This window comes from Rhipicephalus microplus, chromosome 1 (genome assembly GCF_043290135.1).
Source record: "Rhipicephalus microplus isolate Deutch F79 chromosome 1, USDA_Rmic, whole genome shotgun sequence".
NCBI lineage: Eukaryota > Metazoa > Arthropoda > Arachnida > Ixodida > Ixodidae > Rhipicephalus > Rhipicephalus microplus.
Window position 1 is genome coordinate 169,664,400 of NC_134700.1, and position 25,015 is coordinate 169,689,414.

Genomic DNA, 25,015 nt, shown 5'->3' on the forward strand with positions numbered 1-25,015 from the left:
GCTCCTTTTTCTAACGGTGATTTTATTTTTATTGCTAAGGTTAACGGAGACGTTCCCGTTATCTATTACGCACAAGGCCAAGCTTTCAGGAAAGTTGAGAGTTGGAACATCCATCTATCATGAACCTTCTCCCGGCCACAGTGCGCAGGTCTATGGTTCAGTATTGAGGTCAAGTATGCGTTGGGTTGATTAACTGTAACGATAATCTTGCACTGGCAAATGTGCCTTAATCGAATGGAGATTGCCACCTCCTCGCGGCGCCGCTGGTGTAGTGGTATCATGCAAGATTCCCATTCTTGCGACCCGGGTTCAATTCCCGGTCGGCGCACTGCTCCTTTTTCTCACGGTGTTTTTATTTTTATTGCTAAGGTTAACGAAGACGTTCCCTTTATCTATTACGCACAAGGCCAAGCTTTTAGGAAAGTTGGGAGTTGGAACATCCATCTATCATGAACCTTCTCCCGGCCACCCACAGTGCGCAGGTCTATGGTTCAGTATTGAGGTCAAGCATGCGTTGGGTTAATTAACTGTAACGATAATCTTGCACTGGCAAATGTGCCTTAATTGAATGGAGATTGCCACCTGCTCGTGGCGCCGCTGGTGTAGTGGTATCACGCAAGATTCCCATTCTTGCGACCCGGGTTCGATTCCCGGGCGGCGCACTGCTCCTTTTTCTCACTGTGATTTTAATTTTTATTTCTAAGGTTAACGAAGACGTTTTCGTTATCTATTACGCACAAGGCCAAGCTTTTAGGAAACTTGAGAGTGGGAACATCCATCTATCATGGACCTTCTCCCGGCCACAGTGCGCAGGTCTATGGTTACGTATTGAGGTCAAGCATGCGTTGGGTGAATTAACTGTAACGATAATCTTGCACAGGCAAATGTGCCTTAATCGAATGGAGATTGCCACCTCCTCGTGGCGCCACTGGTGTAGTGGTATCATGCAAGATTCCCATTCTTGCGACCCGGGTTCGATTCCCGGGCGGTGCACTGCTCCTTTTTCTCACGGTGATTTTTATTTTCATTGCTAAGGTTAACGAAGACGTTTTCGTTATCTATTACGGACAAGTCCAAGCTATTACGAAAGTTGAGAGTGGGAACATCCGTCTATCATGAACCTTCCCCCGGCCACAGTGCGCAGGTGTATGGTTCAGTATTGAGGTCAAGCATGCGTTGGGTTAATTAACTGTAACGATAATCTTGCACTGGCAAATGTGCCTTAATCAAATATAGATTGCCACCTCCTCGTGGCGCCGCTGGTGTAGTGGTCTCATGTAAGATTCCCATTCTTGCGTCCCGGGTTCGATTCCCGGGCGGCGCACTGCTCCTTTTTCTCACGGTGATTTTTATTTTTATTGCTAAGGCTAACGAAGACGTTCCCGTTATCTATTACGCATAAGGCCAAGCTTTTAGGAAAGTTGAAAGTTGGTACATCCATCTATCATGAACCTTCTCCCGGCCACAGTGCGTCGGTCTATGGTTCAGTATTGAGGTCAAGCATGCGTTGGGTTAACTGTAACGATAATCTTGCACTGGCAAATGTGCCTTAATCGAATGGAGATTGCCACCTCCTCGTAGCGTCGCTGGTGTAGTGGTATCATGCAAGTTTCCCACTCTTGCGACCCGGGTTCGATTCCCGGGCGGAGCACTGCTACTTTTTCTCACGGTGATTTTTATTTTTATTGCCAAGGTTAACGAAGACGTTCCCGTTATCTATTACGCACAACGCCAAGCTTTCAGAAAAGTTGAGAGTTGGAACATCCATCTATCATGAACCTTCTCCCGGCCACAGTGCGCAGGTCTATGGTTCAGTATTGAGGTCAAGTATGCGTTGGGTTGATTAAATGTAACGATAATCTTGCACTGGCAAATGTGCCTTAATCGAATGGAGATTGCCACCTCCTCGTGGCGCCGCTGGTGTAGTGGTATCATGCAAGATTCCCATTCTTGCGACCCGGGTTCGACTCCCGGGCGGCGCACTGCTCCTTTTTCTCACGGTGTTTTTATTTTTATCGCTAAGGTTAACGAAGACGTTCCCGTTATCTATTACGCACAAGGCCAAGCTTTTAGGAAAATTGGGAGTTGGAACATCCATCTATCATGAACCTTCTCCCGGCCACCCACAGTGCGCAGGTCTATGGTTCAGTATTGAGGTCAAGCATGCGTTGGGTTAATTAACTGTAACGATAATCTTGCACTGGCAAATGTGCCTTAATCGAATGGAGATTGCCACCTCCTCGTGGCGCCGCTGGTGTAGTGGTATCACGCAAGATTCCCATTCTTGCGACCCGGGTTGGATTCCCGAGCGGCGCACTGCTCCTTTTTCTCACTGTGATTTTAATTTTTATTCCTAAGGTTAACGAAGACGTTTTCGTTATCTATTACGCACAAGGCCAAGCTTTTAGGAAACTTGAGAGTGGGAACATCCATCTATCATGGACCTTCTCCGGGCCACAGTGCGCAGGTCTATGGTTCCGTATTGAGATCAAGCATGCGTTGGGTTAATTAACTGTAACGATAATCTTGCACTTGCAAATGTGCCTTAATCGAATGAAGATTGTCACCTCCACGTGGCGCCGCTGGTGTAGTGGTATCATGTAAGATTCCCATTCTTGCGACCCGGGTTCGATTCCCGGGCGGCGCACTGCTCGTTTTTCTCACTGTGATTTTAATTTTTATTCCTAAGGTGAACGAAGACGTTTTCGTAATCTATTACGCACAAGGCCAAGCTTTAGGGAAAGTTGAGAGTTGGAACATCCATCTATCATGAACCTTCTCCCGGCCACAGTGCGCAGGACTATGGTTCAGTATTGAGGTCAAGCATGCGTTGGGTTAATTAACTGTAACGATAATCTTGCACTGGCAAATGTGCCTTAATTGAATGGAAATATCCACCTCCTCATGGCGCCGCTGGTGTAATGGTATCATGCAAGATTCCCATTCTTGCGACCCGGGTTCGATTCCCGGGCGGCGCACTGCTTCCTTTTCTCACGGTGATTTTTATTTTTATTGCTAAGGTTAACGAAGACGTTCCCGTTATCTATTACGCACAAGGCCAAGCTTTTAGGAAAGTTGAGAGTGGGAACATCCATCTATCATGAACCTTCTCCCGGCCACAGTGCGGAGGTCTATGGTTCCGTATTGAGATCAAGCATGCGTTGGGTTAATTAACTGTAACGATAATCTTGCACTTGCAAATGTGCCTTAATCGAATGGAGATAGCCACCTCCTCTTGGCGCCGCTGGTGTAGTGGTATCATGCAAGATTCCCATTCTTGCGGCCCGGGTTCGATTCCCGGGCGGCGCACTGCTCCCTTTTCTCACGGTAATTTTTATTTTTATTGCTAAGGTTAACGAAGACGTTCCCGTTATCTATTACGCATAAGGCCAAGCTTTTAGGAAAGTTGAGAGTTGGAACATCCATCTATCATGAACCTTTTCCCGGCCACAGTGCGCAGGTCTATGGTTCAGTTTTCTATTACGCACAAGGCCAAGCTTTTAGGAAAGTTGAGAGTGGGAACATCCATCTATCATGAACCTTCTCCCGGCCACAGTGCGGAGGTCTATGGTTCCGTATTGAGATCAAGCATGCGTTGGGTTAATTAACTGTAACGATAATCTTGCACTTGCAAATGTGCCTTAATCGAATGGAGATAGCCACCTCCTCTTGGCGCCGCTGGTGTAGTGGTATCATGCAAGATTCCCATTCTTGCGGCCCGGGTTCGATTCCCGGGCGGCGCACTGCTCCTTTTTCTAACGGTGATTTTTATTTTTATTGCTAAGGTTAACGAAGACGTTCCCGTTATCTGTTACGCATAAGGCCAAGCTTTTAGGAAAGTTGAGAGTTGAACATTCATCTATCATGAACCTTCTCCCGGCCACCCACAGTGCGCAGGTCTATGGTTCAGTATTGAGGTCAAGCATGCGTTGGGTTAATTAACTGTAACAATAATCTTGCACTGGCAAATGTGCCTTAATCGAATGGAGATTGCCACCTCCTCGTGGCGCCGCTGGTGTAGTGGTATCATGCAAGATTTCCATTCTTGCGACCCGGGTTCGATTCCCGGGCGGCGCACCGCTCCTTTTTCTCACGGTGATTTTTATTTTTATTGCTAAGGTTAACGAAGACGTTTTCGTTATCTATTACGCACAAAGCCAAGCTTTTAGGAAAGTTGAGAGTGGGAACATCCATCTATCGGGAACCTTCTCCGTGCCACAGTGCGCAGGACTATGGTTCAGTATTGAGGTCAAGGATGCGTTGGGTTAATTAACTTTAACGATAATCTTGCACTGGCAAATGTGCCTTATTCGAATGGAGATTGCCACCTCCTCGTGGCACCGCGAGTGTAGTGGTGTCATGCTAGATTCCCATTCTTGCGACCCGGGTTCGATTGCCGGGCGGCGCACTGCTCCTTTTTCTCACGGTGATTTTTATTTTTATTGCTAAGGTTAACGAAGACGTTCCCGTTATCTATTACGCACAAGGCCAAGCTTTTAGGAAAGTTGGGCGTTGGAACATCCATCCATCATGAACCTTCTCCCGGCCACCCACAGTGCGCAGGTCTATGGTTCAGTATTGAGGTCAAGCATGCGTTGGGTTAATTAACTGTAAAGATAATCTTGCACTGGCAAATGTGCCTTAATTGAATGGAGATTGCCACCTCCTCGCGGCGCCACTGGTGTAGTGGTATCACGCAAGATTCCCATTCTTGCGACCCGGGTTCGATTCCCGGGCGGCGCACTGCTCCTTTTTCTCATGGTGATTTTTAATTTTATTGCTAAGTTTAACGAAGACGTTCCCGTTATCTATTACGCAGAAGGCCAAGCTTTTAGGAAAGTTGAGAGTGGGAACATCCATCTATCATGAACCTTCTCCCGGCCACAGTGCGTCGGTCTATGGTTCAGTATTGAGGTCAAGCATGCGTTGGGTTAACTGTAACGATAATCTTGCACTGGCAAATGTGCCTTAATCGAATGGAGATTGCCACCTCCTCGTGGCGTCGCTGGTGTAGTGGTATCATGCAAGTTTCCCATTCTTGCGACCCGGGTTCGATTCCCGGGCGGAGCACTGCTACTTTTTCTCACGGTGATTTTTATTTTTATTGCCAAGGTTAACGAAGACGTTCCCGTTATCTATTACGCACAACGCCAAGCTTTCAGAAAAGTTGAGAGTTGGAACATCCATCTATCATGAACCTTCTCCCGGCCACCCACAGTGCGCAGGTCTATGGTTCAGTATTGAGGTCAAGCATGCGTTGGGTTAATTAACTGTAACGATAATCTTGCACTGGCAAATGTGCCTTAATCGAATGGAGATTGCCACCTCCTCGTGGCGCCGCTGGTGTAGTGGTATCACGCAAGATTCCCATTCTTGCGACCCGGGTTCGATTCCCGAGCGGCGCACTGCTCCTTTTTCTCACTGTGATTTTAATTTTTATTCCTAAGGTTAACGAAGACGTTTTCGTTATCTATTACGCACAAGGCCAAGCTTTTAGGAAACTTGAGAGTGGGAACATCCATCTATCATGGACCTTCTCCCGGCCACAGTGCGCAGGTCTATGGTTCCGTATTGAGATCAAGCATGCGTTGGGTTAATTAACTGTAACGATAATCTTGCACTTGCAAATGTGCCTTAATCGAATGGAGATTGTCACCTCCACGTGGCGCCGCTGGTGTAGTGGTATCATGTAAGATTCCCATTCTTGCGACCCGGGTTCGATTCCCGGGCGGCGCACTGCTCCTTTTTCTCACTGTGATTTTAATTTTTATTCCTAAGGTTAACGAAGACGTTTTCGTAATCTATTACGCACAAGGCCAAGCTTTAGGGAAAGTTGAGAGTTGGAACATCCATCTATCATGAACCTTCTCCCGGCCACAGTGCGCAGGACTATGGTTCAGTATTGAGGTCAAGCATGCGTTGGGTTAATTAACTGTAACGATAATCTTGCACTGGCAAATGTGCCTTAATTGAATGGAAATATCCACCTCCTCATGGCGCCGCTGGTGTAATGGTATCATGCAAGATTCCCATTCTTGCGACCCGGGTTCGATTCCCGGGCGGCGCACTGCTTCCTTTTCTCACGGTGATTTTTATTTTTATTGCTAAGGTTAACGAAGACGTTCCCGTTATCTATTACGCACAAGGCCAAGCTTTTAGGAAAGTTGAGAGTGGGAACATCCATCTATCATGAACCTTCTCCCGGCCACAGTGCGGAGGTCTATGGTTCCGTATTGAGATCAAGCATGCGTTGGGTTAATTAACTGTAACGATAATCTTGCACTTGCAAATGTGCCTTAATCGAATGGAGATAGCCACCTCCTCTTGGCGCCGCTGGTGTAGTGGTATCATGCAAGATTCCCATTCTTGCGGCCCGGGTTCGATTCCCGGGCGGCGCACTGCTCCCTTTTCTCACGGTGATTTTTATTTTTATTGCTAAGGTTAACGAAGACGTTCCCGTTATCTATTACGCATAAGGCCAAGCTTTTAGGAAAGTTGAGAGTTGGAACATCCATCTATCATGAACCTTCTCCCGGCCATAGTGCGCAGGTCTATGGTTCAGTTTTCTATTGCGCATAAGGCGAAGCTTTTAGGAAAGTTGAGAGTTGGAACATCCATCTATCATGAACCTTCTCCCGGCCACAGTGCGCAGGTCTATGGTTCAGTATTCAGGTCAAGCATGCGTTGGGTTAATTAACTTTAACGATAATCTTGCACTGGCAAATGTGCCTTAATTGAATGGAGATTGCCACCCCCTCGTGGCGCCACTGGTGTAGTGGTATCATGCAAGATTCCCATTCTTGCGACCCGGGTTCGATTCCCGGGCGGCGCACTGCTCCTTTTTCTCACGGTGATTTTTATTTTTATTGCTAAGGTTAACGAAGACGTTCCCGTTATCTATTACGCAGAAGGCCAAGCTTTTAGGAAAGTTGGGAGTTGGAACATCCATCTATCATGAACCTTCTCTCGGCCACCCACAGTGCGCAGGTCTATGGTTCAGTATTGAGGTCAAGCATGCGTTGGGTTAATTAACTGTAACGATAATCTTGCACTGGCAAATGTGCCTTAATCGAATGGAGATTGCCACCTCCTCGTGGCGCCGCTGGTGTAGTGGTATCACGCAAGATTCCCATTCTTGCGACCCGGGTTCCATTCCCGGGCGGCGCACTGCTCCTTTTTCTCACGGTGATTTTTATTTTTATCGCTAAGGTTAACGAAGACGTTCCCGTTATCTATTACGCACAAGGCCAAGCTTTTAGGAAAGTTGAGAGTGGGAACATCCATCTATCATGAACCTTCTCCCGGCCACAGTGCGGAGGTCTATGGTTCCGTATTGAGATCAAGCATGCGTTGGGTTAATTAACTGTAACGATAATCTTGCACTTGCAAATGTGCCTTAATCGAATGGAGATAGCCACCTCCTCTTGGCGCCGCTGGTGTAGTGGTATCATGCAAGATTCCCATTCTTGCGGCCCGGGTTCGATTCCCGGGCGGCGCACTGCTCCTTTTTCTAACGGTGATTTTTATTTTTATTGCTAAGGTTAACGAAGACGTTCCCGTTATCTGTTACGCATAAGGCCAAGCTTTTAGGAAAGTTGAGAGTTGAACATTCATCTATCATGAACCTTCTCCCGGCCACCCACAGTGCGCAGGTCTATGGTTCAGTATTGAGGTCAAGCATGCGTTGGGTTAATTAACTGTAACAATAATCTTGCACTGGCAAATGTGCCTTAATCGAATGGAGATTGCCACCTCCTCGTGGCGCCGCTGGTGTAGTGGTATCATGCAAGATTTCCATTCTTGCGACCCGGGTTCGATTCCCGGGCGGCGCACCGCTCCTTTTTCTCACGGTGATTTTTATTTTTATTGCTAAGGTTAACGAAGACGTTTTCGTTATCTATTACGCACAAAGCCAAGCTTTTAGGAAAGTTGAGAGTGGGAACATCCATCTATCAGGAACCTTCTCCGTGCCACAGTGCGCAGGACTATGGTTCAGTATTGAGGTCAAGGATGCGTTGGGTTAATTAACTTTAACGATAATCTTGCACTGGCAAATGTGCCTTAATCGAATGGAGATTGCCACCTCCTCGTGGCACCGCGAGTGTAGTGGTGTCATGCTAGATTCCCATTCTTGCGACCCGGGTTCGATTGCCGGGCGGCGCACTGCTCCTTTTTCTCACGGTGATTTTTATTTTTATTGCTAAGGTTAACGAAGACGTTCCCGTTATCTATTACGCACAAGGCCAAGCTTTTAGGAAAGTTGGGCGTTGGAACATCCATCCATCATGAACCTTCTCCCGGCCACCCACAGTGCGCAGGTCTATGGTTCAGTATTGAGGTCAAGCATGCGTTGGGTTAATTAACTGTAAAGATAATCTTGCACTGGCAAATGTGCCTTAATTGAATGGAGATTGCCACCTCCTCGCGGCGCCACTGGTGTAGTGGTATCACGCAAGATTCCCATTCTTGCGACCCGGGTTCGATTCCCGGGCGGCGCACTGCTCCTTTTTCTCATGGTGATTTTTAATTTTATTGCTAAGTTTAACGAAGACGTTCCCGTTATCTATTACGCAGAAGGCCAAGCTTTTAGGAAAGTTGAGAGTGGGAACATCCATCTATCATGAACCTTCTCCCGGCCACAGTGCGCAGGTCTATGGTTCAGTATTGAGGTCAAGCATGCGTTGAGTTAATTAACTGTAACAATAATCTTGCACTGGCAAATGTGCCTTCATCGAATGAAGATTGCCACCTCCTCGTGGCGCCGCTGGTGTAGTGGTATCATGCAAGATTCCTTGCGACCCGGGTTCGATTCCCGGGCGGCGCACTGCTCCTTTTTCTCACGGTGATTTTTTTTATTGCTAAGGTTAACGAAGACGTTTCCGTTATCTTTTACGCATAAGGCCAAGCTTTTAGGAAAGTTGAGAGTTGAAAATTCATCTATCATGAACCTTCTCCCGGCCAACCACAGTGCGCAGGTCTATGGTTCAGTATTGAGGTCAAGCATGCGTTGGGTTAATTAACTGTAACGATAATCTTGCACTGGCAGATGTGCCTTAATAGAATGGAGATTGCCACCTCCTCGTGGCGCCGCTGGTGTAGTGGTATCATGCAAGATTCCCATTCTTGCGACCCGGGTTCGATTCCCGGGCGGCGCACTGCTCCTTTTCCTCACGGTGAATTTTATTTTTATTGCTAATATTAACGAAGACGTTCCCGTTATCTGTTACACATAAGGCCAAGCTTTTAGGAAAGTTGAGAGTTAACATTCATCTATCATGAACCTTCTCCCGGCCACCCACAGTGCGCAGGTCTATGGTTCAGTATTGAGTTCAAGCATGCGTTGGGTTTATTACTTGTAACAATAATCTTGCACTGGCAAATGTGCCTTAATCGAATGGAGATTGCCACTTCCTCGTGGCGCCGCTGGTGTAGTGGTATCATGCAAGATTCCCATTCTTGCGGCCGGGGTTCGATTCCCGGGCGGCGCACTGCTCCTTTTTCTCACGGTGATTTTTATTTTTATTGCTAAGGTTAACGAAGACGTCCCCGTTATCTATTACGCACAAGGCCAAGCTTTTAGGAAAGTTGGGCGTTGGAACATCCATCCATCATGAACCTTTTCCCGGCCACCCACAGTGCGCAGGTCTATGGTTCAGTATTGAGGTAAAGCATGCGTTGGGTAATTAACTGTAACGATAATCTTGCACAGGCAAATGTGCCTTAATCGAATGGAAATTTCCACCTCCTCATGGCGCCGCTGTTGTAATGGTATCATGCAAGTTTCCCATTCTTGCGACTCGGGTTCGATTCCCGGGCGGCGCACTGCTCCTTTTTCTCACGGTGATTTTTATTTTTATTGCTAAGGTTAACGAAGACGTTTTCCTTAACTATTACGCACAAAGCCAAGCTTTTAGGAAAGTTGAGAGAGGGAACATCCATCTATCAGGAGCCTTCTCCGTGCCACAATGCGCAGCTCTATGTTCAGTTATCTATTACGCATAAGGCCATGCTTTTAGGAAAGTTGAGAGCTGGAACATCCATCTATCATGAACCTTCTCTCGGCCACAGTGCGCAGGTCTATGGTTCAGTATTGAGGTGAAGCATGCGTTGGGTTAATTAACTTTAACGATAATCTTGCACTGGCAAATGTGCCTTAATCGAATGGAGATTGCCACCTCCTCGTTGCACCGCTGGTGTAGTGGTATCATGCAAGATTCCCATTCTTGCGACCCGGGTTCGATTCCCGGGCGGCGCACTGCTCCTTTTTCTCATGGTGATTTTTATTTTTATTGCTAAGGTTAACGAAGACGTTCCCGTTATCTATTACGAACAAGGCCAAGCTTTTAGGAAAGTTGGGGGTTGGAACATCCATCCATCATGAACCTTCTCCCGGCCACCCACAGTGCGCAGGTCTATGGTTCAGTATTGAGGTCAAGCATGCGTTGGGTTAATTAACTGTAACGATAATCTTGCACCGGCAATTGTGCCTTAATTGAATGGAGATTGCCACCCCCTCGTGGCGCCGCTGGTGTAGTGGTATCATGCAAGATTCCCATTCTTGCGGCCCGGGTTCGATTCCCGGGCGGCGCACGGCTCCTTTTTCTCACGGTGGTTTTTATTTTTATTGCTAAGGTTAACGAAGACGTTCCCGTTATCTGTTGCGCATAAGGCCAAGCTTTTAGGAAAGTTGAGAGTTGAACATTCATCTATCATGAACCTTCTCCCGGCCACCCACAGTGCGCAGGCCCATGGTTCAGTATTGAGGTCAAGCATGCGTTGGGTTAATTAACTGTAACAATAATCTTGCACTGGCAAGTGTGCCTTAATCGAATGGAGATTGCCACCTCCTCATGGCGCCGCTGGTGTAATGGTATCATGCAAGATTCCCATTCTTGCGACCCGGGTTCGATTCCCGGGCTGCGCACTGCTCCTTTTTCTCACGGTGATTTTTATTTTTATTGCTAAGGTTAACGAAGACGTTCCCGTTATCTATTACGCACAAGGCCAAGCTTTTAAGAAAGTTGAGAGTTGGAACATACATCCATCATGAACCTTCTCCCGGCCACCCACAGTGCGCAGGTCTATGGTTCAGCATTGAGGTCAAGCATGCGTTGGGTTAATTAACTGTAACGATAATCTTGCACTGGCAAATGTGCCTTAATAGAATGGAGATTGCCATCTCCTCGTGGCGCCGCTGGTGTAGTGGTATCATGCAAGATTCCCATTCTTGCGACCCGGATTCGATTCCCGGGCGGCGCACTGCTCCTTTTTCTCACGGTGAATTTTATTTTTATTGCTAAGATTAACGAAGACGTTCCCGTTATCTGTTACGCATAAGGCCAAACTTTTAGGAAAGTTGAGAGTTGAACATCCATCTATCAGGAACCTTCGCCGTGCCACAGTGCGCAGGACCATGGTTCAGTTATCTATTACGCATAAGGCCAAGCTTTTAGGATAGTTGAGAGTTGGAACATCCATCTATCATGAACCTTCTCCCGGCCACAGTGCGCAGGTCTATGGTTCAGTATTGAGGTCAAGCATGCGTTGGGTTAATTAACTTTAACGATAATCTTGCACTGGCAAATGTGCCTTAATCGAATGGAGATTGCCACCTCCTCGTTGCACCGCTGGTGTAGTGGTATCATGCAAGATTACCATTCTTGCGACCCGGGTTCGATTGCCGGGCGGCGCACTGCTCCTTTTTCTCACGGTGATTTTTATTTTTATTGCTAAGGTTAACGAAGACGTCCCCGTTATCTATTACGCACAAGGCCAAGCTTTTAGGAAAGTTGGGCGTTGGAACATCCATCCATCATGAACCTTCTCCCGGCCACCCACAGTGCGCAGGTCTATGGTTCAGTATTGAGGTAAAGCATGCATTGGGTAATTAACTGTAACGATAATCTTGCACAGGCAAATGTGCCTTAATCGAATGGAAATTTCCACCTCCTCATGGCGCCGCTGTTATAATGGTATCATGCAAGTTTCCCATTCTTGCGACTCGGGTTCGATTCCCGGGCGGCGCACTGCTCCTTTTTCTCACGGTGATTTTTATTTTTATTGCTAAGGTTAACGAAGACGTTTTCCTTATCTATTACGCACAAAGCCAAGCTTTTAGGAAAGTTGAGAGTGGGAACATCCATCTATCAGGAGCCTTCTCCGTGCCACAGTGCGCAGCTCTATGTTCAGTTATCTCTTACGCATAAGGCCATGCTTTTAGGAAAGTTGGGAGCTGGAACATCCATCTATCATGAACCTTCTCTCGGCCACAGTGCGCAGGTCTATGGTTCAGTATTGAGGTGAAGCATGCGTTGGGTTAATTAACTTTAACGATAATCTTGCACTGGCAAATGTGCCTTAATCGAATGGAGATTGCCACCTCCTCGTTGCACCGCTGGTGTAGTGGTATCATGCAAGATTCCCATTCTTGCGACCCGGGTTCGATTCCCGGGCGGCGCACTGCTCCTTTTTCTCATGGTGATTTTTATTTTTATTGCTAAGGTTAACGAAGACGTTCCCGTTATCTATTACGAACAAGGCCAAGCTTTTAGGAAAGTTGGGGGTTGGAACATCCATCCATCATGAACCTTCTCCCGGCCACCCACAGTGCGCAGGTCTATGGTTCAGTATTGAGGTCAAGCATGCGTTGGGTTAATTAACTGTAACGATAATCTTGCACCGGCAATTGTGCCTTAATTGAATGGAGATTGCCAACCCCTCGTGGCGCCGCTGGTGTAGTGGTATCATGCAAGATTCCCATTCTTGCGGCCCGGGTTCGATTCCCGGGCGGCGCACTGCTCCTTTTTCTCACGGTGGTTTTTATTTTTATTGCTAAGGTTAACGAAGACGTTCCCGTTATCTGTTGCGCATAAGGCCAAGCTTTTAGGAAAGTTGAGAGTTGAACATTCATCTATCATGAACCTTCTCCCGGCCACCCACAGTGCGCAGTTCCATGGTTCAGTATTGAGGTCAAGCATGCGTTGGGTTAATTAACTGTAACAATAATCTTGCACTGGCAAGTGTGCCTTAATCGAATGGAGATTGCCACCTCCTCATGGCGCCGCTGGTGTAATGGTATCATGCAAGATTCCCATTCTTGCGACCAGGGTTCGATTCCCGGGCTGCGCACTGCTCCTTTTTCTCACGGTGATTTTTATTTTTATTGCTAAGGTTAACGAAGACGTTCCCGTTATCTATTACGCACAAGGCCAAGCTTTTAAGAAAGTTGAGAGTTGGAACATACATCCATCATGAACCTTCTCCCGGCCACCCACAGTGCGCAGGTCTATGGTTCAGTATTGAGGTCAAGCATGCGTTGGGTTAATTAACTGTAACGATAATCTTGCACTGGCAAATGTGCCTTAATAGAATGGAGATTGCCATCTCCTCGTGGCGCTGCTGGTGTAGTGGTATCATGCAAGATTCCCATTCTTGCGACCCGGGTTCGATTCCCGGGCGGCGCACTGCTCCTTTTTCTCACGGTGAATTTTATTTTTATTGCTAAGATTAACGAAGACGTTCCCGTTATCTGTTACGCATAAGGCATAACTTTTAGGAAAGTTGAGAGTTGAACATCCATCTATCAGGAACCTTCGCCGTGCCACAGTGCGCAGGACCATGGTTCAGTTATCTATTACGCATAAGGCCAAGCTTTTAGGAAAGTTGAGAGTTGGAACATCCATCTATCATGAACCTTCTCCCGGCCACAGTGCGCAGGTCTATGGTTCAGTATTGAGGTCAAGCATGCGTTGGGTTAATTAACTTTAACGATAATCTTGCACTGGCAAATGTGCCTTAATCGAATGGAGATTGCCACCTCCTCGTTGCACCGCTGGTGTAGTGGTATCATGCAAGATTCCCATTCTTGCGACCCGGGTTCGATTGCCGGGCGGCGCACTGCTCCTTTTTCTCACGGTGATTTTTATTTTTATTGCTAAGGTTAACGAAGACGTTCCCGTTATCTATTACGAACAAGGCCAAGCTTTTAGGAAAGTTGGGGGTTGGAACATCCATCCATCATGAACCTTCTCCCGGCCACCCACAGTGCGCAGGTCTATGGTTCAGTATTGAGGTCAAGCATGCGTTGGGTTAATTAACTGTAACGATAATCTTGCACTGGCAAATGTGCCTTAATTGAATGGAGATTGCCACCTCCTCGTGGCGCCGCTGGTGTAGTGGTATCACGCAAGATTCCCATTCTTGCGACCCGGGTTCGATTCCCGGGCGGCGCACGGCTCCTTTTTCTCATGGTGATTTTTATTTTTATTGCTAAGTTTAACGAAGACGTTCCCGTTATCTATTACGCAGAAGGCCAAGCTTTTAGGAAAGTGGAGAGTGGGAACATCCATCTATCAGGAACCTTCGCCGTGCCACAGTGCGCAGGACTATGGTTCAGTATTGAGGTCAAGGATGCGTTGGGTTAATTATATTTAACGATAATCTTGCACTGGCGAATGTGCCTTAATTGAATGGAAATATCCACCTCCTCATGGCGCCGCTGGTGTAATGGTAACATGCAAGATTCCCATTCTTGCGACCCGGGTTCGATTCCCGGGTGGCGCACTGCTCCTTTTTCTCACGGTGATTTTTATTTTTATTGCTAAGGTTAACGAAGACGTTTTCCTTATCTATTACGCACAAGGCCAAGCTTTTAGGAAAGTTGAGAGTGGGAACATCCATCTATCATGAACCTTCTCCCGGCCACAGTGCGCAGGTCTATGGTTCAGTATTGAGGTCAAGCATGCGTTGAGTTAATTAACTGTAACAATAATCTTGCACTGGCAAATGTGCCTTCATCGAATGAAGATTGCCACCTCCTCGTGGCGCCGCTGGTGTAGTGGTATCATGCAAGATTCCTTGCGACCCGGGTTCGATTCCCGGGCGGCGCACTGCTCCTTTTTCTCACGGTGATTTTTTTTATTGCTAAGGTTAACGAAGACGTTTCCGTTATCTTTTACGCATAAGGCCAAGCTTTTAGGAAAGTTGAGAGTTGAAAATTCATCTATCATGAACCTTCTCCCGGCCAACCACAGTGCGCAGGTCTATGGTTCAGTATTGAGGTCAAGCATGCGTTGGGTTAATTAACTGTAACGATAATCTTGCACTGGCAAATGTGCCTTAATAGAATGGAGATTGCCACCTCCTCGTGGCGCCGCTGGTGTAGTGGTATCATGCAAGATTCCCATTCTTGCGACCCGGGTTCGATTCCCGGGCGGCGCACTGCTCCTTTTCCTCACGGTGAATTTTATTTTTATTGCTAATATTAACGAAGACGTTCCCGTTATCTGTTACACATAAGGCCAAGCTTTTAGGAAAGTTGAGAGTTGAACATTCATCTATCATGAACCTTCTCCCGGCCACCCACAGTGCGCAGGTCTATGGTTCAGTATTGAGTTCAAGCATGCGTTGGGTTTCTTACTTGTAACAATAATCTTGCACTGGCAAATGTGCCTTAATCGAATGGAGATTGCCACTTCCTCGTGGCGCCGCTGGTGTAGTGGTATCATGCAAGATTCCCATTCTTGCGGCCCGGGTTCGATTCCCGGGCGGCGCACTGCTCCTTTTTCTCACGGTGATTTTTATTTTTATTGCTAAGGTTAACGAAGACGTCCCCGTTATCTATTACGCACAAGGCCAAGCTTTTAGGAAAGTTGGGCGTTGGAACATCCATCCATCATGAACCTTCTCCCGGCCACCCACAGTGCGCAGGTCTATGGTTCAGTATTGAGGTAAAGCATGCGTTGGGTAATTAACTGTAACGATAATCTTGCACAGGCAAATGTGCCTTAATCGAATGGAAATTTCCACCTCCTCATGGCGCCGCTGTTGTAATGGTATCATGCAAGTTTCCCATTCTTGCGACTCGGGTTCGATTCCCGGGCGGCGCACTGCTCCTTTTTCTCACGGTGATTTTTATTTTTATTGCTAAGGTTAACGAAGACGTTTTCCTTATCTATTACGCACAAAGCCAAGCTTTTAGGAAAGTTGAGAGAGGGAACATCCATCTATCAGGAGCCTTCTCCGTGCCACAATGCGCAGCTCTATGTTCAGTTATCTATTACGCATAAGGCCATGCTTTTAGGAAAGTTGAGAGCTGGAACATCCATCTATCATGAACCTTCTCTCGGCCACAGTGCGCAGGTCTATGGTTCAGTATTGAGGTGAAGCATGCGTTGGGTTAATTAACTTTAACGATAATCTTGCACTGGCAAATGTGCCTTAATCGAATGGAGATTGCCACCTCCTCGTTGCACCGCTGGTGTAGTGGTATCATGCAAGATTCCCATTCTTGCGACCCGGGTTCGATTCTCGGGCGGCGCACTGCTCCTTTTTCTCATGGTGATTTTTATTTTTATTGCTAAGGTTAACGAAGACGTTCCCGTTATCTATTACGAACAAGGCCAAGCTTTTAGGAAAGTTGGGGGTTGGAACATCCATCCATCATGAACCTTCTCCCGGCCACCCACAGTGCGCAGGTCTATGGTTCAGTATTGAGGTCAAGCATGCGTTGGGTTAATTAACTGTAACGATAATCTTGCACCGGCAATTGTGCCTTAATTGAATGGAGATTGCCACCCCCTCGTGGCGCCGCTGGTGTAGTGGTATCATGCAAGATTCCCATTCTTGCGGCCCGGGTTCGATTCCCGTGCGGCGCACGGCTCCTTTTTCTCACGGTGGTTTTTATTTTTATTGCTAAGGTTAACGAAGACGTTCCCGTTATCTGTTGCGCATAAGGCCAAGCTTTTAGGAAAGTTGAGAGTTGAACATTCATCTATCATGAACCTTCTCCCGGCCACCCACAGTGCGCAGGCCCATGGTTCAGTATTGAGGTCAAGCATGCGTTGGGTTAATTAACTGTAACAATAATCTTGCACTGGCAAGTGTGCCTTAATCGAATGGAGATTGCCACCTCCTCATGGCGCCGCTGGTGTAATGGTATCATGCAAGATTCCCATTCTTGCGACCCGGGTTCGATTCCCGGGCTGCGCACTGCTCCTTTTTCTCACGGTGATTTTTATTTTTATTGCTAAGGTTAACGAAGACGTCCCCGTTATCTATTACGCACAAGGCCAAGCTTTTAGGAAAGTTGGGCGTTGGAACATCCATCCATCATGAACCTTCTCCCGGCCACCCACAGTGCGCAGGTCTATGGTTCAGTATTGAGGTAAAGCATGCGTTGGGTAATTAACTGTAACGATAATCTTGCACAGGCAAATGTGCCTTAATCGAATGGAAATTTCCACCTCCTCATGGCGCCGCTGTTGTAATGGTATCATGCAAGTTTCCCATTCTTGCGACTCGGGTTCGATTCCCGGGCGGCGCACTGCTCCTTTTTCTCACGGTGATTTTTATTTTTATTGCTAAGGTTAACGAAGACGTTTTCCTTATCTATTACGCACAAAGCCAAGCTTTTAGGAAAGTTGAGAGAGGGAACATCCATCTATCAGGAGCCTTCTCCGTGCCACAATGCGCAGCTCTATGTTCAGTTATCTATTACGCATAAGGCCATGCTTTTAGGAAAGTTGAGAGCTGGAACATCCATCTATCATGAACCTTCTCTCGGCCACAGTGCGCAGGTCTATGGTTCAGTATTGAGGTGAAGCATGCGTTGGGTTAATTAACTTTAACGATAATCTTGCACTGGCAAATGTGCCTTAATCGAATGGAGATTGCCACCTCCTCGTTGCACCGCTGGTGTAGTGGTATCATGCAAGATTCCCATTCTTGCGACCCGGGTTCGATTCCCGGGCGGCGCACTGCTCCTTTTTCTCATGGTGATTTTTATTTTTATTGCTAAGGTTAACGAAGACGTTCCCGTTATCTATTACGAACAAGGCCAAGCTTTTAGGAAAGTTGGGGGTTGGAACATCCATCCATCATGAACCTTCTCCCGGCCACCCACAGTGCGCAGGTCTATGGTTCAGTATTGAGGTCAAGCATGCGTTGGGTTAATTAACTGTAACGATAATCTTGCACCGGCAATTGTGCCTTAATTGAATGGAGATTGCCACCCCCTCGTGGCGCCGCTGGTGTAGTGGTATCATGCAAGATTCCCATTCTTGCGGCCCGGGTTCGATTCCCGGGCGGCGCACGGCTCCTTTTTCTCACGGTGGTTTTTATTTTTATTGCTAAGGTTAACGAAGACGTTCCCGTTATCTGTTGCGCATAAGGCCAAGCTTTTAGGAAAGTTGAGAGTTGAACATTCATCTATCATGAGCCTTCTCCCGGCCACCCACAGTGCGCAGGCCCATGGTTCAGTATTGAGGTCAAGCATGCGTTGGGTTAATTAACTGTAACAATAATCTTGCACTGGCAAGTGTGCCTTAATCGAATGGAGATTGCCACCTCCTCATGGCGCCGCTGGTGTAATGGTATCATGCAAGATTCCCATTCTTGTGACCCGGGTTCGATTCCCGGGCTGCGCACTGCTCCTTTTTCTCACGGTGATTTTTATTTTTATTGCTAAGGTTAACGAAGACGTTCCCGTTATCTATTACGCACAAGGCCAAGCTTTTAAGAAAGTTGAGAGTTGGAACATACATCCATCATGAACCTTCTCCCGGCCACCCACAGTGCGCAGGTCTATGGTTCAGTATTGAGGTCAAGCATGCGTTGGGTTAATTAACTGTAACGATAATCTTGCACTGGCAAATGTGCCTTAATAGAATGGAGATTGCCATCTCCTCGTGGCGCCGCTGGTGTAGTGGTATCATGCAAGATTCCCATTCTTGCGACCCGGATTCGATTCCCGGGCGGCGCACTGCTCCTTTTTCTCACGGTGATTTTTATTTTTATTGCTAAGGTTAACGAAGACGTTTTCCTTATCTATTACGCACAAAGCCAAGCTTTTAGGAAAGTTGAGAGTGGGAACATCCATCTATCAGGAGCCTTCTCCGTGCCACAGTGCGCAGCTCTATGTTCAGTTATCTATTACGCATAAGGCCATGCTTTTAGGAAAGTTGAGAGCTGGAACATCCATCTATCATGAACCTTCTCTCGGCCACAGTGCGCAGGTCTATGGTTCAGTATTGAGGTGAAGCATGCGTTGGGTTAATTAACTTTAACGATAATCTTGCACTGGCAAATGTGCCTTAATCGAATGGAGATTGCCACCTCCTCGTTGCACCGCTGGTGTAGTGGTATCATGCAAGATTCCCATTCTTGCGACCCGGGTTCGATTCCCGGGCGGCGCACTGCTCCTTTTTCTCATGGTGATTTTTATTTTTATTGCTAAGGTTAACGAAGACGTTCCCGTTATCTATTACGAACAAGGCCAAGCTTTTAGGAAAGTTGGGGGTTGGAACATCCATCCATCATGAACCTTCTCCCGGCCACCCACAGTGCGCAGGTCTATGGTTCAGTATTGAGGTCAAGCATGCGTTGGGTTAATTAACTGTAACGATAATCTTGCACCGGCAATTGTGCCTTAATTGAATGGAGATTGCCAACCCCTCGTGGCGCCGCTGGTGTAGTGGTATCATGCAAGATTCCCATTCTTGCGGCCCGGGTTCGATTCCCGGGCGGCGCACTGCTCCTTTTTCTCACGGTGGTTTTTATTTTTATTGCTAAGGTTAACGAAGACGTTCCCGTTATCTGTTGCGCATAAGGCCAAGCTTTTAGGAAAGTTGAGAGTTTAACATTCATCTATCATGAACCTTCTCCCGGCCACCCACAGTGCGCAGTTCCATGGTTCAGTATTGAGGTCAAGCATGCGTTGGGTTAATTAACTGTAACAATAATCTTGCACTGGCAAGTGTGCCTTAATCGAATGGAGATTGCCACCTCCTCATGGCGCCGCTGGTGTAATGGTATCATGCAAGATTCCCATTCTTGCGACCAGGGTTCGATTCCCGGGCTGCGCACTGCTCCTTTTTCTCACGGTGATTTTTATTTTTATTGCTAAAGTTAACGAAGACGTTCCCGTTATCTATTACGCACAAGGCCAAGCTTTTAAGAAAGTTGAGAGTTGGAACATACATCCATCATGAACCTTCTCCCGGCCACCCACAGTGCGCAGGTCTATGGTTCAGTATTGAGGTCAAGCATGCGTTGGGTTAATTAACTGTAACGATAATCTTGCACTGGCAAATGTGCCTTAATAGAATGGAGATTGCCATCTCCTCGTGGCGCCGCTGGTGTAGTGGTATCATGCAAGATTCCCATTCTTGCGACCCGGGTTCGATTCCCGGGCGGCGCACTGCTCCTTTTTCTCACGGTGAATTTTATTTTTATTGCTAAGATTAACGAAGACGTTCCCGTTATCTGTTACGCATAAGGCATAACTTTTAGGAAAGTTGAGAGTTGAACATCCATCTATCAGGAACCTTCGCCGTGCCACAGTGCGCAGGACCATGGTTCAGTTATCTATTACGCATAAGGCCAAGCTTTTAGGAAAGTTGAGAGTTGGAACATCCATCTATCATGAACCTTCTCCCGGCCACAGTGCGCAGGTCTATGGTTCAGTATTGAGGTCAAGCATGCGTTGGGTTAATTAACTTTAACGATAATCTTGCACTGGCAAATGTGCCTTAATCGAATGGAGATTGCCACCTCCTCGTTGCACCGCTGGTGTAGTGGTATCATGCAAGATTCCCATTCTTGCGACCCGGGTTCGATTGCCGGGCGGCGCACTGCTCCTTTTTCTCACGGTGATTTTTATTTTTATTGCTAAGGTTAACGAAGACGTTCCCGTTATCTATTACGAACAAGGCCAAGCTTTTAGGAAAGTTGGGGGTTGGAACATCCATCCATCATGAACCTTCTCCCGGCCACCCACAGTGCGCAGGTCTATGGTTCAGTATTGAGGTCAAGCATGCGTTGGGTTAATTAACTGTAACGATAATCTTGCACTGGCAAATGTGCCTTAAGTGAATGGAGATTGCCACCTCCTCGTGGCGCCACTGGTGTAGTGGTATCACGCAAGATTCCCATTCTTGCGACCCGGGTTCGATTCCCGGGCGGCGCACGGCTCCTTTTTATCATGGTGATTTTTATTTTTATTGCTAAGTTTAACGAAGACCTTCCCGTTATCTATTACGCAGAAGGCCAAGCTTTTAGGAAAGTGGAGAGTGGGAACATCCATCTATCAGGAACCTTCGCCGTGCCACAGTGCGCAGGACTATGGTTCAGTATTGAGGTCAAGGATGCGTTGGGTTAATTATATTTAACGATAATCTTGCACTGGCGAATGTGCCTTAATTGAATGGAAATATCCACCTCCTCATGGCGCCGCTGGTGTAATGGTAACATGCAAGATTCCCATTCTTGCGACCCGGGTTCGATTCCCGGGTGGCGCACTGCTCCTTTTTCTCACGGTGATTTTTATTTTTATTGCTAAGGTTAACGAAGACGTTTTCCTTATCTATTACGCACAAGGCCAAGCTTTTAGGAAAGTTGAGAGTGGGAACATCCATCTATCAGGAACCTTCGCCGTGCCACAGTGCGCAGGTCTATGGTTCAGTATTGAGGTCAAGCATGCGTTGGGTTAATTAACTGTAACGATAATCTTGCACTGGCAAATGTGCCTTAATCGAATGGAAATTGCCACCTCCTCATGGCGCCGCTGTTGTAATGGTATCATGCAAGATTCCCATTCTTGCGGCCCGGGTTCGATTCCCGGGCGGCGCACTGCTCCTTTTTCTCACGGTGACTTTTATTGTTATTGCTAAGGTTAATGAGGACGTTCCCTTTATCTATTACGCACAAGGCCAAGCTTTTAGGAAAGTTGAGAGTGGGAACATTCATCTATCATGAACCTTCTCCCGGCCACAGTGCGCAGGTCTATTGTTCAGTATTGAGGTCAAGCATGCGTTGGGTTAATTAACTGTAACGATAATCTTGCACTGGCAAATATGCCTTAATCGAATGGAAATTTCCACCTCCTCATGGCGCCGCTGTTGTAATGGTATCATGCAAGATTCCCATTCTTGCGACCCGGGTTCGATTCCCGGGCGGCGCACTGCTCCTTTTTCTCACGGTGATTTTTATTGTTATTACTAAGGTTAATGAGGACGTTCCCGTTATCTATTACGCACAAGGCCAAGCTTTTAGGAAAGTTGAGAGTAGGAACATTCATCTATCATGAACCTTCTCCCGGCCACAATGCGCAGGTCTATGGTTCAGTATTGAGGGCAAGCATGCGTTGGGTTATTTAACTGTAACGTTAATCTTGCACTGGCAAATGTGCCTTATTCGAATGGAGATTGCCACCTCCCCATGGCGCCGCTGGTGTAGTGGTATCATGCAAGATTCCCATTCTTGCGACCCTGGTTCGATTCCCGGGCGGCGCACTGCTCCTTTTTCTCACGGTGATTTTTATTTTTATTGCTAAGGTTAACGAAGACGTTCCCGTTATCTTTTACGCATAAGGCCAAGCTTTTAGGAAAGTTGAGAGTTGAACATTCATCTATCATGAACCTTCTGCCGGCCACCCACAGTGTGCAGGTCTATGGTTCAGTATTGAGGTCAAGCATGCGTTGGGTTAATTGACTGTAACAATAATCTTGCACTGGCAAATGTGCTTTAATCGAATGGAGATTGCCACCTCCTCGTGGCGCCGCTGGTGTAGTGGTATCATGCAAGATTCCCATTCTTGCGACCCGGGCTCGATTCCCGGGCGGCGCACTGCTCCTTTTTCTCACGGAGGTTTTTATTTTTATTGCTAAGGTTAACGAAGACGTTCCCGTTATCTGTTACGCATAAGGCCAAGCTTTTAGGAAAGTTGAGAGTTGAACATTCATCTATCATGAACCTTCTCCCGGCCACCCACAGTGCGCAGGTCCATGGTTCAGTATTGAGGTCAAGCATGCGTTGGGTTAATTAACTGTAACAATAATCTTGCACTGGCAAATGTGCCTTAATCGAATGGAGATTGCCACCTCTTCGTGGCGCCGCTGGTGTAGTGGTATCATGCAAGATTCCCATTCTTGCGACCCAGGTTCGAGTCCCGGGCGGCGCACTGCTCCTTTTTCTCACGGTGATTTTTATTTTTATTGCTAAGGTTAACGAGGACGTTTTCCTTCTCTATTACGCACAAAGGCAAGCTTTTAGGAAAGTTGAGAGTGGGAACATCCATCTATCAGGAACCTTCTCCGTGCCACAGTGCGCAGGATTATGGTTCAGTATTGAGGTCAAGGATGCGTTGGGTTAATTAACTGCAACGATAATCTTGCACTGGCGAATGTGCCTTAAGTGAATGGAAATATCCACCTCCTCATGGCGCCGCTGGTGTAATGGTATCATGCAAGATTCCCATTCTTGCGACCCGGGTTCGATTCCCGGGCGGCGCACTGCTCCCTTTTCTCACGGTGATTTTTATTTTTATTGCTAAGGTTAACGAAGACGTTTCCGTTATTTATTACGCATAAGGCCAAGCTTTTAGGAAAGTTGAGAGTTGGAACATCCATCTATCATGAAACTTCTCCCGAGCACAGTGCGCAGGTCTATGGTTCAGTTATCTATTACGCACAAGGCCAAGCTTTTAGGAAAGTTGAGAGTTGAACATTCATCTATCATCAACCTTCTCCCGGCCACCCACAGTGCGCAGGTCCATGGTTCAGTATTGAGGTCAAGCATGCGTTGGGTTAATTAACTGTAACAATAATCTTGCACTGGCAAATGTGCCTTAATCGAATGGAGATTGCCACCTCTTCGTGGCGCCGCTGGTGTAATGGTATCATGCAAGATTCCCATTCTTGCGGCCCGGGTTCGATTCCCGGGCGGCGCACTGCTCCTTTTTCTCACGGTGATTTTTATTTTTATTGCTAAGGTTAACGAAGACGTCCCCGTTATCTATTACGCACAAGGCCAAGCTTTTAGGAAAGTTGGGCGTTGGAACATCCATCCATCATGAACCTTCTCCCGGCCACCCACAGTGCGCAGGTCTATGGTTCAGTATTGAGGTAAAGCATGCGTTGGGTAATTAACTGTAACGATAATCTTGCACAGGCAAATGTGCCTTAATCGAATGGAAATTTCCACCTCCTCATGGCGCCGCTGTTGTAATGGTATCATGCAAGTTTCCCATTCTTGCGACTCGGGTTCGATTCCCGGGCGGCGCACCGCTCCTTTTTCTCACGGTGATTTTTATTTTTATTGCTAAGGTTAACGAAGACGTTTTCCTTATCTATTACGCACAAAGCCAAGCTTTTAGGAAAGTTGAGAGAGGGAACATCCATCTATCAGGAGCCTTCTCCGTGCCACAATGCGCAGCTCTATGTTCAGTTATCTATTACGCATAAGGCCATGCTTTTAGGAAAGTTGAGAGCTGGAACATCCATCTATCATGAACCTTCTCTCGGCCACAGTGCGCAGGTCTATGGTTCAGTATTGAGGTGAAGCATGCGTTGGGTTAATTAACTTTAACGATAATCTTGCACTGGCAAATGTGCCTTAATCGAATGGAGATTGCCACCTCCTCGTTGCACCGCTGGTGTAGTGGTATCATGCAAGATTCCCATTCTTGCGACCCGGGTTCGATTCCCGGGCGGCGCACTGCTCCTTTTTCTCACGGTGGTTTTTATTTTTATTGCTAAGGTTAACGAAGACGTTCCCGTTATCTGTTGCGCATAAGGCCAAGCTTTTAGGAAAGTTGAGAGTTGAACATTCATCTATCATGAACCTTCTCCCGGCCACCCACAGTGCGCAGTTCCATGGTTCAGTATTGAGGTCAAGCATGCGTTGGGTTAATTAACTGTAACAATAATCTTGCACTGGCAAGTGTGCCTTAATCGAATGGAGATTGCCACCTCCTCATGGCGCCGCTGGTGTAATGGTATCATGCAAGATTCCCATTCTTGCGACCAGGGTTCGATTCCCGGGCTGCGCACTGCTCCTTTTTCTCACGGTGATTTTTATTTTTATTGCTAAGGTTAACGAAGACGTTCCCGTTATCTATTACGCACAAGGCCAAGCTTTTAAGAAAGTTGAGAGTTGGAACATACATCCATCATGAACCTTCTCCCGGCCACCCACAGTGCGCAGGTCTATGGTTCAGTATTGAGGTCAAGCATGCGTT

At 47.1% G+C, this 25,015-nt stretch overlaps 62 non-coding genes across 62 annotated transcripts; all 62 read left to right on the top strand.

The window, feature by feature from the left end:
* Window positions 1–257: 257 nt before the first annotated feature.
* On the top strand, window positions 258–328 carry TRNAG-CCC (transfer RNA glycine (anticodon CCC)). The gene has a single exon. It is a non-coding gene; the product is annotated as a tRNA-Gly (tRNA).
* A 263-nt stretch (window positions 329–591) lies between these two features.
* TRNAG-CCC (transfer RNA glycine (anticodon CCC)) lies at window positions 592–662 on the top strand. The gene has a single exon. It is a non-coding gene; the product is annotated as a tRNA-Gly (tRNA).
* Window positions 663–922: 260 nt separating this feature from the next.
* Window positions 923–993, top strand: TRNAG-CCC (transfer RNA glycine (anticodon CCC)). Its single transcript has one exon. It is a non-coding gene; the product is annotated as a tRNA-Gly (tRNA).
* Window positions 994–1,253: 260 nt separating this feature from the next.
* TRNAG-CCC (transfer RNA glycine (anticodon CCC)) lies at window positions 1,254–1,324 on the top strand. Its single transcript has one exon. It is a non-coding gene; the product is annotated as a tRNA-Gly (tRNA).
* Window positions 1,325–1,580: 256 nt separating this feature from the next.
* On the top strand, window positions 1,581–1,651 carry TRNAG-CCC (transfer RNA glycine (anticodon CCC)). Its single transcript has one exon. It is a non-coding gene; the product is annotated as a tRNA-Gly (tRNA).
* A 260-nt stretch (window positions 1,652–1,911) lies between these two features.
* On the top strand, window positions 1,912–1,982 carry TRNAG-CCC (transfer RNA glycine (anticodon CCC)). The gene has a single exon. It is a non-coding gene; the product is annotated as a tRNA-Gly (tRNA).
* Window positions 1,983–2,245: 263 nt separating this feature from the next.
* Window positions 2,246–2,316, top strand: TRNAG-CCC (transfer RNA glycine (anticodon CCC)). Its single transcript has one exon. It is a non-coding gene; the product is annotated as a tRNA-Gly (tRNA).
* Window positions 2,317–2,576: 260 nt separating this feature from the next.
* On the top strand, window positions 2,577–2,647 carry TRNAG-CCC (transfer RNA glycine (anticodon CCC)). Its single transcript has one exon. It is a non-coding gene; the product is annotated as a tRNA-Gly (tRNA).
* Window positions 2,648–2,907: 260 nt separating this feature from the next.
* On the top strand, window positions 2,908–2,978 carry TRNAG-CCC (transfer RNA glycine (anticodon CCC)). The gene has a single exon. It is a non-coding gene; the product is annotated as a tRNA-Gly (tRNA).
* A 260-nt stretch (window positions 2,979–3,238) lies between these two features.
* Window positions 3,239–3,309, top strand: TRNAG-CCC (transfer RNA glycine (anticodon CCC)). Its single transcript has one exon. It is a non-coding gene; the product is annotated as a tRNA-Gly (tRNA).
* Window positions 3,310–3,672: 363 nt separating this feature from the next.
* Window positions 3,673–3,743, top strand: TRNAG-CCC (transfer RNA glycine (anticodon CCC)). Its single transcript has one exon. It is a non-coding gene; the product is annotated as a tRNA-Gly (tRNA).
* A 263-nt stretch (window positions 3,744–4,006) lies between these two features.
* On the top strand, window positions 4,007–4,077 carry TRNAG-UCC (transfer RNA glycine (anticodon UCC)). Its single transcript has one exon. It is a non-coding gene; the product is annotated as a tRNA-Gly (tRNA).
* A 595-nt stretch (window positions 4,078–4,672) lies between these two features.
* On the top strand, window positions 4,673–4,743 carry TRNAG-CCC (transfer RNA glycine (anticodon CCC)). Its single transcript has one exon. It is a non-coding gene; the product is annotated as a tRNA-Gly (tRNA).
* A 256-nt stretch (window positions 4,744–4,999) lies between these two features.
* On the top strand, window positions 5,000–5,070 carry TRNAG-CCC (transfer RNA glycine (anticodon CCC)). Its single transcript has one exon. It is a non-coding gene; the product is annotated as a tRNA-Gly (tRNA).
* A 264-nt stretch (window positions 5,071–5,334) lies between these two features.
* On the top strand, window positions 5,335–5,405 carry TRNAG-CCC (transfer RNA glycine (anticodon CCC)). Its single transcript has one exon. It is a non-coding gene; the product is annotated as a tRNA-Gly (tRNA).
* A 260-nt stretch (window positions 5,406–5,665) lies between these two features.
* Window positions 5,666–5,736, top strand: TRNAG-CCC (transfer RNA glycine (anticodon CCC)). Its single transcript has one exon. It is a non-coding gene; the product is annotated as a tRNA-Gly (tRNA).
* Window positions 5,737–5,996: 260 nt separating this feature from the next.
* Window positions 5,997–6,067, top strand: TRNAG-CCC (transfer RNA glycine (anticodon CCC)). Its single transcript has one exon. It is a non-coding gene; the product is annotated as a tRNA-Gly (tRNA).
* Window positions 6,068–6,327: 260 nt separating this feature from the next.
* Window positions 6,328–6,398, top strand: TRNAG-CCC (transfer RNA glycine (anticodon CCC)). Its single transcript has one exon. It is a non-coding gene; the product is annotated as a tRNA-Gly (tRNA).
* Window positions 6,399–6,761: 363 nt separating this feature from the next.
* On the top strand, window positions 6,762–6,832 carry TRNAG-CCC (transfer RNA glycine (anticodon CCC)). The gene has a single exon. It is a non-coding gene; the product is annotated as a tRNA-Gly (tRNA).
* Window positions 6,833–7,096: 264 nt separating this feature from the next.
* TRNAG-CCC (transfer RNA glycine (anticodon CCC)) lies at window positions 7,097–7,167 on the top strand. Its single transcript has one exon. It is a non-coding gene; the product is annotated as a tRNA-Gly (tRNA).
* Window positions 7,168–7,427: 260 nt separating this feature from the next.
* On the top strand, window positions 7,428–7,498 carry TRNAG-CCC (transfer RNA glycine (anticodon CCC)). Its single transcript has one exon. It is a non-coding gene; the product is annotated as a tRNA-Gly (tRNA).
* A 263-nt stretch (window positions 7,499–7,761) lies between these two features.
* On the top strand, window positions 7,762–7,832 carry TRNAG-UCC (transfer RNA glycine (anticodon UCC)). The gene has a single exon. It is a non-coding gene; the product is annotated as a tRNA-Gly (tRNA).
* Window positions 7,833–8,427: 595 nt separating this feature from the next.
* Window positions 8,428–8,498, top strand: TRNAG-CCC (transfer RNA glycine (anticodon CCC)). Its single transcript has one exon. It is a non-coding gene; the product is annotated as a tRNA-Gly (tRNA).
* Window positions 8,499–9,084: 586 nt separating this feature from the next.
* TRNAG-CCC (transfer RNA glycine (anticodon CCC)) lies at window positions 9,085–9,155 on the top strand. The gene has a single exon. It is a non-coding gene; the product is annotated as a tRNA-Gly (tRNA).
* Window positions 9,156–9,417: 262 nt separating this feature from the next.
* On the top strand, window positions 9,418–9,488 carry TRNAG-CCC (transfer RNA glycine (anticodon CCC)). The gene has a single exon. It is a non-coding gene; the product is annotated as a tRNA-Gly (tRNA).
* Window positions 9,489–10,184: 696 nt separating this feature from the next.
* Window positions 10,185–10,255, top strand: TRNAG-CCC (transfer RNA glycine (anticodon CCC)). Its single transcript has one exon. It is a non-coding gene; the product is annotated as a tRNA-Gly (tRNA).
* A 264-nt stretch (window positions 10,256–10,519) lies between these two features.
* On the top strand, window positions 10,520–10,590 carry TRNAG-CCC (transfer RNA glycine (anticodon CCC)). The gene has a single exon. It is a non-coding gene; the product is annotated as a tRNA-Gly (tRNA).
* A 263-nt stretch (window positions 10,591–10,853) lies between these two features.
* Window positions 10,854–10,924, top strand: TRNAG-CCC (transfer RNA glycine (anticodon CCC)). Its single transcript has one exon. It is a non-coding gene; the product is annotated as a tRNA-Gly (tRNA).
* Window positions 10,925–11,188: 264 nt separating this feature from the next.
* Window positions 11,189–11,259, top strand: TRNAG-CCC (transfer RNA glycine (anticodon CCC)). Its single transcript has one exon. It is a non-coding gene; the product is annotated as a tRNA-Gly (tRNA).
* Window positions 11,260–11,621: 362 nt separating this feature from the next.
* Window positions 11,622–11,692, top strand: TRNAG-ACC (transfer RNA glycine (anticodon ACC)). Its single transcript has one exon. It is a non-coding gene; the product is annotated as a tRNA-Gly (tRNA).
* A 696-nt stretch (window positions 11,693–12,388) lies between these two features.
* Window positions 12,389–12,459, top strand: TRNAG-CCC (transfer RNA glycine (anticodon CCC)). Its single transcript has one exon. It is a non-coding gene; the product is annotated as a tRNA-Gly (tRNA).
* Window positions 12,460–12,723: 264 nt separating this feature from the next.
* TRNAG-CCC (transfer RNA glycine (anticodon CCC)) lies at window positions 12,724–12,794 on the top strand. Its single transcript has one exon. It is a non-coding gene; the product is annotated as a tRNA-Gly (tRNA).
* Window positions 12,795–13,057: 263 nt separating this feature from the next.
* Window positions 13,058–13,128, top strand: TRNAG-CCC (transfer RNA glycine (anticodon CCC)). Its single transcript has one exon. It is a non-coding gene; the product is annotated as a tRNA-Gly (tRNA).
* A 264-nt stretch (window positions 13,129–13,392) lies between these two features.
* TRNAG-CCC (transfer RNA glycine (anticodon CCC)) lies at window positions 13,393–13,463 on the top strand. Its single transcript has one exon. It is a non-coding gene; the product is annotated as a tRNA-Gly (tRNA).
* Window positions 13,464–13,825: 362 nt separating this feature from the next.
* TRNAG-CCC (transfer RNA glycine (anticodon CCC)) lies at window positions 13,826–13,896 on the top strand. Its single transcript has one exon. It is a non-coding gene; the product is annotated as a tRNA-Gly (tRNA).
* A 264-nt stretch (window positions 13,897–14,160) lies between these two features.
* On the top strand, window positions 14,161–14,231 carry TRNAG-CCC (transfer RNA glycine (anticodon CCC)). The gene has a single exon. It is a non-coding gene; the product is annotated as a tRNA-Gly (tRNA).
* A 260-nt stretch (window positions 14,232–14,491) lies between these two features.
* TRNAG-CCC (transfer RNA glycine (anticodon CCC)) lies at window positions 14,492–14,562 on the top strand. Its single transcript has one exon. It is a non-coding gene; the product is annotated as a tRNA-Gly (tRNA).
* Window positions 14,563–15,148: 586 nt separating this feature from the next.
* On the top strand, window positions 15,149–15,219 carry TRNAG-CCC (transfer RNA glycine (anticodon CCC)). Its single transcript has one exon. It is a non-coding gene; the product is annotated as a tRNA-Gly (tRNA).
* A 263-nt stretch (window positions 15,220–15,482) lies between these two features.
* Window positions 15,483–15,553, top strand: TRNAG-CCC (transfer RNA glycine (anticodon CCC)). Its single transcript has one exon. It is a non-coding gene; the product is annotated as a tRNA-Gly (tRNA).
* A 696-nt stretch (window positions 15,554–16,249) lies between these two features.
* TRNAG-CCC (transfer RNA glycine (anticodon CCC)) lies at window positions 16,250–16,320 on the top strand. The gene has a single exon. It is a non-coding gene; the product is annotated as a tRNA-Gly (tRNA).
* Window positions 16,321–16,584: 264 nt separating this feature from the next.
* Window positions 16,585–16,655, top strand: TRNAG-CCC (transfer RNA glycine (anticodon CCC)). The gene has a single exon. It is a non-coding gene; the product is annotated as a tRNA-Gly (tRNA).
* Window positions 16,656–16,918: 263 nt separating this feature from the next.
* Window positions 16,919–16,989, top strand: TRNAG-CCC (transfer RNA glycine (anticodon CCC)). Its single transcript has one exon. It is a non-coding gene; the product is annotated as a tRNA-Gly (tRNA).
* Window positions 16,990–17,685: 696 nt separating this feature from the next.
* Window positions 17,686–17,756, top strand: TRNAG-CCC (transfer RNA glycine (anticodon CCC)). The gene has a single exon. It is a non-coding gene; the product is annotated as a tRNA-Gly (tRNA).
* A 264-nt stretch (window positions 17,757–18,020) lies between these two features.
* Window positions 18,021–18,091, top strand: TRNAG-CCC (transfer RNA glycine (anticodon CCC)). Its single transcript has one exon. It is a non-coding gene; the product is annotated as a tRNA-Gly (tRNA).
* Window positions 18,092–18,354: 263 nt separating this feature from the next.
* TRNAG-CCC (transfer RNA glycine (anticodon CCC)) lies at window positions 18,355–18,425 on the top strand. Its single transcript has one exon. It is a non-coding gene; the product is annotated as a tRNA-Gly (tRNA).
* Window positions 18,426–18,689: 264 nt separating this feature from the next.
* TRNAG-CCC (transfer RNA glycine (anticodon CCC)) lies at window positions 18,690–18,760 on the top strand. The gene has a single exon. It is a non-coding gene; the product is annotated as a tRNA-Gly (tRNA).
* Window positions 18,761–19,122: 362 nt separating this feature from the next.
* TRNAG-CCC (transfer RNA glycine (anticodon CCC)) lies at window positions 19,123–19,193 on the top strand. Its single transcript has one exon. It is a non-coding gene; the product is annotated as a tRNA-Gly (tRNA).
* Window positions 19,194–19,457: 264 nt separating this feature from the next.
* On the top strand, window positions 19,458–19,528 carry TRNAG-CCC (transfer RNA glycine (anticodon CCC)). The gene has a single exon. It is a non-coding gene; the product is annotated as a tRNA-Gly (tRNA).
* Window positions 19,529–19,791: 263 nt separating this feature from the next.
* On the top strand, window positions 19,792–19,862 carry TRNAG-CCC (transfer RNA glycine (anticodon CCC)). The gene has a single exon. It is a non-coding gene; the product is annotated as a tRNA-Gly (tRNA).
* Window positions 19,863–20,126: 264 nt separating this feature from the next.
* TRNAG-CCC (transfer RNA glycine (anticodon CCC)) lies at window positions 20,127–20,197 on the top strand. The gene has a single exon. It is a non-coding gene; the product is annotated as a tRNA-Gly (tRNA).
* A 362-nt stretch (window positions 20,198–20,559) lies between these two features.
* TRNAG-CCC (transfer RNA glycine (anticodon CCC)) lies at window positions 20,560–20,630 on the top strand. The gene has a single exon. It is a non-coding gene; the product is annotated as a tRNA-Gly (tRNA).
* Window positions 20,631–20,894: 264 nt separating this feature from the next.
* TRNAG-CCC (transfer RNA glycine (anticodon CCC)) lies at window positions 20,895–20,965 on the top strand. The gene has a single exon. It is a non-coding gene; the product is annotated as a tRNA-Gly (tRNA).
* A 260-nt stretch (window positions 20,966–21,225) lies between these two features.
* TRNAG-CCC (transfer RNA glycine (anticodon CCC)) lies at window positions 21,226–21,296 on the top strand. Its single transcript has one exon. It is a non-coding gene; the product is annotated as a tRNA-Gly (tRNA).
* A 260-nt stretch (window positions 21,297–21,556) lies between these two features.
* TRNAG-CCC (transfer RNA glycine (anticodon CCC)) lies at window positions 21,557–21,627 on the top strand. The gene has a single exon. It is a non-coding gene; the product is annotated as a tRNA-Gly (tRNA).
* Window positions 21,628–21,887: 260 nt separating this feature from the next.
* On the top strand, window positions 21,888–21,958 carry TRNAG-CCC (transfer RNA glycine (anticodon CCC)). The gene has a single exon. It is a non-coding gene; the product is annotated as a tRNA-Gly (tRNA).
* A 260-nt stretch (window positions 21,959–22,218) lies between these two features.
* Window positions 22,219–22,289, top strand: TRNAG-CCC (transfer RNA glycine (anticodon CCC)). Its single transcript has one exon. It is a non-coding gene; the product is annotated as a tRNA-Gly (tRNA).
* A 263-nt stretch (window positions 22,290–22,552) lies between these two features.
* On the top strand, window positions 22,553–22,623 carry TRNAG-CCC (transfer RNA glycine (anticodon CCC)). The gene has a single exon. It is a non-coding gene; the product is annotated as a tRNA-Gly (tRNA).
* A 263-nt stretch (window positions 22,624–22,886) lies between these two features.
* On the top strand, window positions 22,887–22,957 carry TRNAG-CCC (transfer RNA glycine (anticodon CCC)). Its single transcript has one exon. It is a non-coding gene; the product is annotated as a tRNA-Gly (tRNA).
* Window positions 22,958–23,217: 260 nt separating this feature from the next.
* On the top strand, window positions 23,218–23,288 carry TRNAG-CCC (transfer RNA glycine (anticodon CCC)). Its single transcript has one exon. It is a non-coding gene; the product is annotated as a tRNA-Gly (tRNA).
* Window positions 23,289–23,654: 366 nt separating this feature from the next.
* On the top strand, window positions 23,655–23,725 carry TRNAG-CCC (transfer RNA glycine (anticodon CCC)). The gene has a single exon. It is a non-coding gene; the product is annotated as a tRNA-Gly (tRNA).
* A 696-nt stretch (window positions 23,726–24,421) lies between these two features.
* TRNAG-CCC (transfer RNA glycine (anticodon CCC)) lies at window positions 24,422–24,492 on the top strand. The gene has a single exon. It is a non-coding gene; the product is annotated as a tRNA-Gly (tRNA).
* A 263-nt stretch (window positions 24,493–24,755) lies between these two features.
* TRNAG-CCC (transfer RNA glycine (anticodon CCC)) lies at window positions 24,756–24,826 on the top strand. The gene has a single exon. It is a non-coding gene; the product is annotated as a tRNA-Gly (tRNA).
* Window positions 24,827–25,015: the final 189 nt, after the last annotated feature.